The sequence below is a fragment of the Cheilinus undulatus genome, linkage group 6, assembly GCF_018320785.1.
Source record: "Cheilinus undulatus linkage group 6, ASM1832078v1, whole genome shotgun sequence".
Lineage (NCBI taxonomy): Eukaryota > Metazoa > Chordata > Actinopteri > Labriformes > Labridae > Cheilinus > Cheilinus undulatus.
Window position 1 is genome coordinate 47,162,202 of NC_054870.1, and position 12,276 is coordinate 47,174,477.

A 12,276-nucleotide genomic window follows, 5' to 3' on the forward strand; every position below is an offset into this window, starting at 1 on the left:
ACAGCACTGATTCATGTCACTGATCCAAATTCTGAGGTTATTCTGGGCCATGAATGCACTCTGTGGTAGCATGCATGTGTTGTAAAGAGAGACAACAGCTCATTCTGAATCCACGTATCATCATATTTTACTCAGACACTAAAGGGCAGTCAAACAACAACCCAAACGTCCATGTGTGATTAATGTGAAGCAGTCACAAGGTAAATGGTGTGTTCTCCCCTCTGTAAGTTTAATGTCTGCATTTACAGTAACATTAAGCAGTTGTTATGATCAATATTAACATGACATATTAATTGAAAAGAGCCATTGAATTTGCTAGAAATCATCAACAAATTCTTTCGCTCTAAACTCTTGGATATTTTGTAAACAGAACATTGAATAAAACAAGACTAGATTAAAACCTAGTATATGGCTGACTGCAAGTGGTTGGGATTCCCGTTGAAATGCCAGACTGTACTGTGTGTCTAGTAGGCCGATTGTTTTTTTGGGGTGTGTAATTGTGCTGTCCCTTATGTCTGTGGGTTGAGAATTGAAGGATCCTAAAAGTTAAAAACATCAAGCCCTGTTGGCAGTAAACAGCTAACCTTACACACCAAAACGACTCATATATCCATAGTATGGATATATGAGCTCCCAAAGAATGCGTTAAGAAAAGGCAGGACTTGGAAGAACGTTCTGTCACATTCATGACAAGCCAATCAGAGCGACAAATGACATGCACGTGCAGTACCGCTGACAAGCTACCGCTGCCTTAGATTGAAAATGGCAAAGCCTCTCGTTGAATAAAGTTAATGCCAGGGCCATTTGGGATACGTGCAAAAACATAGTTTTTGCCAAGACAAGCTTTCAATGTGGCTTTATGCTCTTGTCTTAAAAGAAATGTGGTCAGTTCAGATTAAACTGCTGCTTTTCTTCAGCTACATCCGAGCTAATGGCCACCATGGCAGCAGCGCTTGGATACACCAGCAGAACCCACCCGTAACGATCACAAACCTATGCGGAGAAGAGCGAACACGTCTCTTCTGTCGCAAAAGCTTTCAGTGTTGCTCTCTGCCCTTGCAAAAAAAAGACACGTTGTCCAGTTCCTACAAAACTGTAATTGTGGTTTATCACAACAAGCTAATCACTCCTCTAGCAGCCATTACATACAGCTAGTCATACAACAACTTACCCTTTCCCCCGTAACTATCACAGACTCATGCTGCAGCAGGTTGGCAGGGGAACAAAAACATCTTCCACATCATGAAAAGCTTTCAGTATTGTTTTTATCCTTAATTTCAAACAGAAAGGTGGCCCAGTTTTAATAAAACTGACATAATGGTAAAGCTACATCCAAAGTAATCACGGCACTGGAGGCAGCCATTACCTATGGCTTTGAGTACAACTAAACCCCTCCCATAGCGCATCTCTGTATGCATGGGTCCGAAAGTATCATCACTCAGTCAGTCAGGAGGTCACATACAGACCCATGTGTAGGTCTGACCTTGGCAGTCAGCCAAAAATTCAGCCCTGGTGTAGTGCAGTGGTTCCCAGTTGGTGTGGCGAAGCACATTGGTGTGCTTTGAGGCAAGTCTAGGTTCACCTCAGGTATCTGTACAACCATGCATGTTTACAATGACTTTATACGTATCAAAAAATTGGACAACCTCTTAAAAAAACTAACATTTTCTAGTAATATTTCTTGTACTTTCTTACTGCAGCTTTGTTACATATTCCCTTTTTCTCACCGTTTGTTCTAAACATGGCTTGTAATGGGTACTAAAAAGTTTTGGATTTGCTACAGTCCATTGCTTTAATTAAGAACTGTAAATAAGGCTGATATGGCTGAAAAGTATGTTGCAAAAATCCACATTTTAGCATGTATTTGTATAATTGAATTGTTCCCCGATGGTGCAACACTGAATTTGAACAACCATGCATTCTTATTACAACTATGCAACAACTAAAGATGCTGTAGGAAAATTGAAAGAGGTGATTTTGCATGAATATGAAGATGGTGTGCCTTGAGATCTTGACTTGATCTCAAGTGTGCCATGGGCGAACAAATTTGATATTTAATTTTTACTGTTAGCAGGAGCAATCAAGCCAGTGAAGTTACAAGTGCTGAAAGGGCTAAGACTTCAGTTCAACACAACTTTATTAATTCCTCAGTATGTATCAGTCAAAACTATTTTAACCCCTCCCCAACTAACTGTTAGAGTGGGACAACCGTTTGGGTGTGTGATGAAGACTTGAGTTCATAAACATAATGTCAGAGTGGATGAACTGGAGACCTGTCATTTTGTGTCTGATAGATAAACTTAAAAATACTTAGCCTATTTTGAAATGATCTTGTTTCCCCCCTTTTCTGAATTTTATAAAACAAAAAGTTTGGGATTGCACAGTCAGATTGCACCAGATCAAATTGAATCTAACCAAACCGAACATTCTGTATTTCATTGAACTGACAATGAATGTCCCTGTGACTCAAGATTTAAATCAAGTTGTTCTAAGCAAGAAGAGATTAACACACCTGCTGGTCATGCTAGTGTTACTTTTCATGAATGTGATACATTTTACAGGATGCTTACCTTGCAAAGCAAATGGATTCGACCGTTTCTGTGTTTTTCACTGGCGAATCCATCTTGCTAAGCTCCCATGTGGACAGTTTGGGCCCCGGTTAAGAAGTGACAGGACCAATCGGCGTTGAGGGGCAGTACTTTAGGGCGCGGCAGAGTTGTGGCGTAAGCAAACAGTGACAGGCCAGTGCAATTATGGTGGAAGAGATTAGCGTAGATGCTGCTAAAGCGTAAGTTTTATCAGAACTTGACAACATTGATGATGATTTGATAAATGATTATTAAACCAGTAAACAGCTGAGTCCCTCTCTTTTTTTTCTCATCCTCACACTTTCTCATGTAGTGACAGTAATGATGTTCAGTTCATCTTGTGAACGTTTTAAATCTGAGCTCAAAGAGTGACAGAGAACCTCCTTTGTCAGTAAATGGATTTTAACGCTGTTCTTAAAACAGCGTGACGTGTTGGTCAGTAAATGATTGTGTGACGTTTCTGATTGATCAGGCTGTTAGTGCGTTTATTTTCTGTGTCGTCTGACCAGATGTGAGTCGAGATAATTTCTCAAAGATGTGTGCTTGGTCTCGTATTGACGTTTACGCACAACTGCATTACTCATCACAGCGGTGCTGAAACATACGAGACACACAGGTTCAGTCTGCCTGCAGTGGACAGCCTGTACATTTTCACAGAAAAGCTGTTTGTCTCCGTCCTCTTTTCATGAACAAACAGTCTCTGACTCACTCTGTTTATCTGGAAGAGAACAGAAAACTCCAGCAACACTTTTAGTTTAAGGAACACCTTTATTAGACCTGTTCCTTAAACTACAAGTGTTCCTGGAGATTTCTGTTCTCTTCAAGACTCTCCTCATCCTCCATGCACCTTGGAAGTTGGTGAAGTTGTGCCAGATATACCCACTTCAAATCTCACTCTGTTTATCCCTCAGTAAACTCTCCTGTCTGCGCTGCTCCTCTGTGATTTTCTGGGTTTCTTTGGTCTGAGCAAAGGAGTTCATTGGCTGAGTAGCGTCTTGGTGACAATCTATACAGTGTGATGTTCTTTCCCATAAAGTCAAGAAAAGCTGCACCGTTTCAAATAGAATCCCGTTCAAAAGCAGTGAAAGCTGCGCTGTGCCAACTCAAAACACACAGAAATTAACATGTTAATCCTCTATAACACACCGGCCTTATTTGTTCATGTGGACCATGATCCCGGCTGTAATACAGGGCCTGGCCACAGTTTGACTCCTGGTTTTCATTGGAGGAAATATGGTATTTATCAAGGGTTATTGCTCATCTTTTGCCAGTAAGGTCAGTGCTATCATCACCTGTTTCCCTGGGGAAATAAACTCTTGGTAGTTTGTGTTTGCTGAGCTTGTTAGAGATGATGCTGGTTCTCCATAATGACAGAACTGCTCTAGGAATAACCAAGAAAAATGGACAAAAGACGGAATTTCTGAAGCTCACAGATCACACTGCCATATGCCCCCAAGCACCCAAGGATGGCCACAAAGTCTGGAACCTCTAATTTTTTACTCATCACCACAAATGGTGGATGAAGCATCACAGTCCTACATCCTAACTCTGGAGGCATGACGTGATATAAAAAGACACTGAAATGTAATCAAAATGTCCACATTTTAAAGTTCTGTCATGAGCAAAATCATATAAACAATGAGGTGGAGCTGGGAAATTAATCGAAAATAATCAAAACCGACATTTAGCCTCTAACTAACGAAAACCTTCCGTGTCAATTATTTCATTTTTTTTCCCCTGTTATATCTCTCTCTACTAATGCACCATCCCCCTGGAGAACAAACTACTAGCTGTGTAGTCACGTGATAGGCAGCCAGTGTCGCACTGCATGTAGCCTGCTGGAAACCCAATAGAAGAAGCACTAGTCATGTGACACCGTTCTATCCAGTTAAGCTCAAACACGGAGCGGACAGCTCAACGTGAGCAGCAAAATTATTTTTAAATGTTTATACAACAGTATAAAAATCATTCATTTTGTTAGCAATAAATTCAAGTTGTTTATTCTTGGAGGATTTGACTTTTACAAAGAAACTTTTTTATTTCAGCTGGTGTGTGTTTTGATTTCAATTGTTTCAATCAGTAACCATAAATTGTTGATCTGTGCATGTTCCAGAGTTGGAGGTTGGGGGTGGAATAATCATTCATTAATCATAATCGAGGTAAAAAGTGCATTTAATCGGTATTTTGATTTTTGCCATAATCTCCCAGCCCTACAATAAGGATGTTTATGTCAGCCCCTCATGGAGCAAGCATTAAAATCACAAATTTTCAACATTTACAGCTCAGTAGTCCATATTCAGGAATAATTTAACATGGAATCTTACAAAACGCACCCTCACTTTTGGAAATCACTAGAGAGTTATTAACCTCCCCCTAAACTTGTACAAGTCTTGGTTGTCCTTATAACAGTAATTTTCTGTTGGCCATGCCCCTGAAATTGTCTGACTTCATTGTTATTGATTAAAACATTCTTCTAAATTGCCATTAAAAACAGCTTTGATAGTCTCTCCTCTTTTAATCCAGAGTTCTAGATGTAGAAAATGCTTTTTAATATAGCATGTTATTAAAAATGTAATCCTGTCCTTCTTATGGAATATATTTCAAGCAAAATATACACTTAAATACCATAAAATCCTAACTATAACATAACCACTGTAGTTACAACCAAAATCATTAAGATTATGCATTTATAATACACATGTTGAAGGGGACACTGTATAGCTATATCCAACTCTCCTGTATGTTTTTGGTAAATTATTAAAAGTGTGAGAAAAACCCTGAAGAGCACAGATCACACCCAGCAAGGTCATTCTTTTTTTAGCGGGTTTGCATACAGAATTTGTGCTTCATTAGCCCACTTATCACTTAATTATTTATCTTTAGTGCTAGAACTACACAATAAAAAGATACCAACATCACTTTTATTCTCAATAGCTGAGCTTGATCACATCTGATGAGAGATGCAAAATGCAGTGCTGTAGAGTGGAGCACCTCATCTGAGATTCATCATTCTCGCTCCCTCGTCCTCTCCTCACTCTTGTTGTATTTTTCCTTTTCTTTAAAATGGGAGAAAAGCAGGAAAACAGAAAGGCTGCACGTATAAGTAGCTCCTCATTGATGCTCCAAAATCAAAACGAGGTCAGAGTTCAAACATGAAGGCAGTTTAATACACTGTAATGCTTGAGCTGCATTGCTCTTACTGCGTTTAAACCAGCTGTTCTTCATACATGCTCATCTAAACGACCTCACACTCACACTCCAACCTCATTTTGAAGTTTTTATTGATAATAATCCCATTATCGAGTCTTCTTATTGATTCAGTTCTATATTGATTCCCTCACTGATTCCTTCCCGCGAATTTTCTTTGTGGAAGAAGTAGACTACAGTATATAGGTTTTCACTGTAAATAACTCAAGTGTAAAAGATGTATGCCACCTTCAGTGAGAGTCAATGAAGAGCATACTTTAATTACTGGCTTTGATAACTAAAAATGTTAAACATTTAGTGGAAAGAAAAGATAAAACCTTCAAATAAATGTAAAAGTAGTCTCCGGATCCTCTCTGGACATAAAAAAAAATGGAAATCTTGTGTGCTGTTCGACATGCTTTGCACGTCACCCTGTTAGCGTCATTTTTTTGAGAAATGAAGCCACACGTTCAACTACTTTAGCCTGGTTTTGTGACTGGCATTTTTACTTCCTAGACTTCTCTGTTCTTGTTTGCTTCGCTGATTGCTTTTTGCGAGACCATGTTTTTCAAGGCTTGGGAAGTAAGGCATTGATAAGGGAATAATAAAGATTAAATGTAAATGATGTAAAAAAAAGTCTACATGCACATCCAAACCTAGGTGGGCAGGTGCTGAGCCGAAAAAGAGCCTAACAAAGAACAGAAAGACGTCTCACGCTGCAGGGCTAAAAAAAAACAAAAAACCTAACATTATTTATTGCACCAATGGTTGACATGTGACATCTAGCCAATCAGATTTTGTTGTATTCAGGAGATTAGGTGAAAATAAAGCCAGAGGGAACACACACCTTGCAGTTTATCGAAAATTGGTAAAATAAAGTGCCAATAATGATAATCGGCCAAATGCTAAATATCGGCATCAATAATAATCCACACAGCAAAACCGCCAGTGTTAGATTAACACTGAGAATGTTAAATCTAACACTAGAGAAGTGTTTATATGTTTCCACTCTTTTGAGTGTAAATTCAGCACTTTTCAAAGTGTTACATTTTACACTGAGCCAGTGTTACTGCAACATTGTATGGTGTTAAAAATTTACACCGGTGAACACTGAGTAGTGTTGATAGTACTCTAAACCGGTGTCAGTGTTAAAAAAATAACTCTACCAGACTACACTTGACTGGTGTGTTGACCATAAGGAGTGTATTACAGTCAATTTCAGTGGGTGTAAAATACTGTGGATAACCACGGCCCCTCTTCCACCATCATGCAAGTTCCACAAAATGAGTGTTGAAAATCAGATACACCTTACATTATTGACTGCCACCTCCCATTGTGAGGTATTTGACAGCAATCGTGGGGTTATGAGGCAGACTCAGAGCCAGAGCTTGTCCTGAGCTGTCACCACAGCCAAGACTTGACCAACCTAGAAGACAAATACACTCATGGTGCAAAATTGTTTACACATCAAAAACTTAGGAAGTCAATTTAATTCAGGAAATATTTGCAAGTGAATCCCAGCAGTGACCCCTGTACAACAGGTGACATCTAAACACAGCTAAACATCTAAATACATCTAAAACATCTGAAACCTAGCTAAACACCCTGCACTAAGGCATGATGGGAAAACTCTGCCCCCCAGATTTGAAATTGCAGTAGGCTGGACTTGGATCAACTGACTCTCTACAGTGTTGGACTAACACTGGTTATCAGCACTGTCATATAACTCCAACACTGAAGACCATTAACTCTAAATGGAGTTAAAATAACACTTTGAGTGTTAAAATCAACACTGAAATGTTTAACACTGAGAATTCAACACTCCAGTTTTTGCTGTGCAAGTTGATAGTCACATACTTATTATGCAATAAAAGGTTTTCATTTGACATCAACTATCAACTCATATTTTTATCATGTAACTACTTAAAAAAATGTTTATATATATTTGATAATGTTAAAACAGGTTTTAATGCATACCCTTAAAAATGAAATTAAATAACATAAAACAGTGACCAGAACAAGGAGAACTTTGGATCTCAGGGGCAAAAGGGCAGGTGGACAAGTGTTCGAAGCTCCCCCTTCTGCATGCCTGGTTTGCATTCACATGCGCAGTAGGTAGTAGTTTGGTATATATATGCATTCACTACATAAGATGTTTTATCTTTATGTCAGTATTATATTGAATTAGACTGTTCCCAGTGACAACCAACAGTTGGAGAAGAACGATGTAGCAAGCAAGAAAAGTATGGAGTTGCTCATATTGAAATGAATTGTAAAAGATTTGTCCTGTACTGGATTTGGATCCACTTATGAAAGTGGTAAACATCTGTTTTGCAAAGATCAGGTTCCATGGAACCTGTACTGTTTATTAAAAAAAAAGGTTTCTGCTCACTTTTGCCTGCACTTGGATCACAGTCGGATATTGAATGGAAGCAAGTCTGATTCAAATGTTTGTGCTGTGTGATAGAAAGTCTCAAGATTTTACCTTAGACACATGTTCAGTGTCTCAGATCTTTACTGAAAGAACACCTCTGACTGTATCTCCTGCATGATCGACTCTGGATAAACATCACACTAAAATGGACGTTACCAGTAATAACAAACCTACCTGAACATGTTTGTCTTTCAGAGAGAGAGGAGCTGCACAGAGAGCTGAGAATAAACAGAGATATGAGGAGGAGAGCAGGGCTGGATTAACTGGAAGAGGAGGTACTCACACACTTCCTCTTGGTCTAATCAGCCTTAGACATTCTAAGAAAGGAGGCTCAACCAATCAGGAAGCAGTAAACAATGACAGAGAAAAGGTAAACAAAGAGAAAGTGGAGGAAATCAGTACAGACTCAGATCTCTCCAAGACACTGCAAATTTCCTTTTAGTTTTATGTCTTTCTGTTTCATGTACCATTGTGTGTGTGTGTGTTTTTTTTTTTTTTTTAATGTAGAGCTAAAACCACTGTCAGAAGCTTTAGCTCTGCTCATTCACCATAAACATAAAAGTCCTTACTTGTCATGGTTCGATAAAATGCTGCTCCAAGGAGACATCCATTTCCTGTCTGCTCACATCCTCTTCTTGTTACTGTGAGGTCATGTACTGTTGTCCCAGAGGGAGGCTGATCTTTGTCAGAACAAAGTTCGATGATCATGAGATGCACACACAAATTCCCAGTTAACTGGTATTTATAAAAGTATTCTGTTAATGAGAATGTTAATATCTCACCAACAACCAATATCCTATACTGTTTGCACATAAGCCAGTCTGTGCTTCTCCACTGGTATACATGAGTGATGATTGAGCATGAATAACTCCTTCTGTCCTGCCTCACTTACAGCTGATTGATGGACCTTCTGTGCTACTTACAGCTATCTCACAGGGACCACACATTTATGTATATGTGATTCATATTAACCTCTAAGAGAAGGACTTCACCCTCCAGACTTGCAAGTTAAACATAAATGTTAGGAAATTAATGGTTCACAGGTCATGGTTTGGTTCATTGGTCATGGTTTAGTTCATACCTCCGTGTAGAGATCATAGATGGGTATAAGTCTGGTTCAACAGGAGAAAAGGTTAAAAATAAGGTCCCAGATCCACATTTCTCAGATTTATTTTGAAAGGCTAGAAGCGCAAGTAATAGTTTGTGCCATCTTTTGAACCTCTTGAGATTGTTGGTCCTGTCTGTTATGCTGTAAACCAGTGGTTTTCAAAGTGTGAGGCGGGCCTCCCCTGGGGGGCACCACCAAACTTCAGGGGAGGTGTGGAACCATGATCCAGAAAAAAAGGAGATTCTGTTGGCTAAGTTCTGCTGTGTGTGGGCAGGGTCCAAAACTAACACTCGCCACTCATGGGTAGATTTTGTCTCTGGCTGGTAAATTTTTAAGACCACTCGCCACTCTGGTGAGTTTTTTTTTTTTTTTTTTTTACCAGCGAAAAATTCCTTTTTTTGTTACTGGAGAGTGATGCTGGTATCGGCTGGTTTCCTGGCAGAGTAATGTGTATTTCAGGCCGAGAGGGTCTTTGGTCACGTAGGTGCGTCAGTCATGACATCATCCACAGCGTGCCGGGGTGGATAGCTGATTGTTACTGTAGCCGTACCTTCTTGCGGTGTTACCAACTTAGCGACTATGTAGCTATATTAGCAAGTTTTTAGACCCCTCTAGTGACTCTTGAAGACTCTGACATGAAAGCACATTATCGTTGTAGCGCCTCTTGAACAGCGGGGGCTGCCGCGAGCCCCTCCCCGTCCCAAAGCACTGAAAGGCAGCTATCTCCTTGCAGCAGTCCCTCTTAGCTGCAGTTAGAGCAGGAGATGCTCACGCCTCCATGTCCAGACTACAGATTAACCGCGCTGTGAAGGCGCCTTGATAGTTTTTTCCATTGTTTCTTTTTGGTCCATTAAGATCAGGGGTAGGCAACTGGCGGCCTGCGGGCCAAAATTGGCCCGCCGCCAATAATACCTGGTCTACCAGATGACATTGATTAAAAAACTGATTAAAAAAAAAAAAAAAAAAAAATATATATATATATATATATATATATATATGTATTTGCTATCACAAAAACAATTCCACACAGATTTTAGAACATTCATTCAAAATTCATGACAAAATATGATAAAATAGCAGCATCTGCTTGACTTCAGATGCACACTGGTTTGAGGTAGGAACTTAATTGGCACATGTGTGCTCTGAGAAAAAGGAGAAAAAAAGAAAAATCGCTCTCTGTGTGCCACTGTAACAGACAAAGTGCAAAATCTGTTTCATTGAATTAAAACAAATAACAAGCTTGGCTCATAGATCAAATAAATAAATACTGACAGCCTGTAGCAAATTCATTGATTTTAAATACATAACTTTATTAAATTACGTTTTGTACAAGATATAATAGTATAGACAAGAAAAAAAGTATTTTTAAAGCAGGAAAGACAGGTTTTGCCTGATAAAAATGTAATTTTGGCCCACCTCTGAGTTGGTAGGAACAAAATTGGCCCGAGGCCAAAATTAGTTGCCAACCCCTGATTTAGATTGTTAATGAAGACTGTTTACAATAAATAAATAAATAAATTGATTTGTTGTAGGTTCTTCAGTGGACCATAAGGTTTAAAACTAAAACAAATGTAAGAAAACTAAACTTCTGAGAAAAATAGAATAATAAATAAATGATAAACCAAAAATAAAATTTAGAGTAACTCTGCCAGAATATCTCTTGAGTCATTTTGCCTAGCCCAGATAAAGGAGGGTTGGAATTGTGATTTATAAAAACAAGAATTGACAGAAGCAAGTTCATTTGTCGTTCTATACATAATAAGGGTCTTTTTACTCACTTTTTGTCTCTTTTAGCATATATTATTGCTAGTATTAGTGCATACTATAGAAATATTGATTGAGAATTGCATACAAGACCCAAATGACATGTTAAATAATACTGATAGCAAATTACAAAACTTAAAAGCAATTTTTTATTTGGTTGGCTGGTAAAATATCTGCCTGGCTGGTAAAAAATTTCACTTACCAGCCAGTGAAAAGGTTAGTTTTGGACCCTGTGTGTGGGGCAAACTAGCTAGGATTTTCCTGCACTGGTCCCAGTGATACTCAATGCCCACAGTATTTAGTTTGCAAAGATGTATAAGCTAATGACAGCATCAGGCTGTGTGAACCCTGGGGTCATACTGAGACAAAAGCACCAAGTCTAGTGATCAAACCAGGGGGATTTTTTGACAGGAAGTAAAAGGAATTTCAATCCCTGAAGGTAACTGAGACATTTATCAGACATTTAGTGTTGTAAGACCATCTGTGCAAAAGCAGATTTTTGGCACCAACAATGATCAGAAGTGAGGACCAGGCAAGGCTGAAGGTGGAGGATGATCTGCTGTTATGCAATCCTACATCATCTGCATTGATGCAAACTTAGAGTTCCCACTAAATCAGAGCATGATAATCAGGTCTTATTTGCAATAAGTTCAGTACTGAAACTGAAACTGATTGCCTGGGTAAGATAGGTGTTCAATATGCAAACCAAGATATTAAAATGTTTAAAGTAGAAAATTTTATAAAGATGAGACATAAATGTTTGAAAATAAAGATGTTTACATTTTTTAATCTTAATTCTACAGTGGTGGGGGTCCATGGAAAAAAATTATTTCTCCTAGGGGAGGCTCACTCTCCCACACTTTGAAAACCTCTGCTGTAAACAATTCATCAATAATGAAAATGAAAGAAAATGATGAAGAAAATATAGATACATACAAAAATGAATAACAGCTCTTGATTTGAAATATATCACATAAAAGTAAGAGATGTCTTTCAGAGTATTGCATGATATTTATTAGGGGTGTAGCGATTCATCAATGTATATCGATATATCGATTGGTTGATTGATGATCCAATCAGATCGATGGAAAGTCAAAACATCAATCTAAATGGATGCTTCAAGCTACGCTTTTATTTTCAAATTCCCCCCGCACGCCTGTTGACAGTTTCCGCCCCAGGCAGCGTCCTCAACATGC

At 38.7% G+C, this 12,276-nt stretch overlaps 1 long non-coding RNA gene across 3 annotated transcripts in view; it reads left to right on the plus strand.

Annotated features, from left to right (window-relative positions):
- LOC121510972 overlaps positions 1–12,276 on the plus strand; it is a 97,690-nt gene that overhangs the window by 37,858 nt on the left and 47,556 nt on the right. For 2 of the 3 annotated variants that reach the window (XR_005992009.1, XR_005992010.1), the window contains exon 3: positions 8,404–8,578. This is a non-coding gene — a long non-coding RNA (uncharacterized LOC121510972). The remainder of the gene's footprint in view (positions 1–8,403; positions 8,579–12,276) is intronic. The other variant, XR_005992011.1, reaches the window with a different exon arrangement.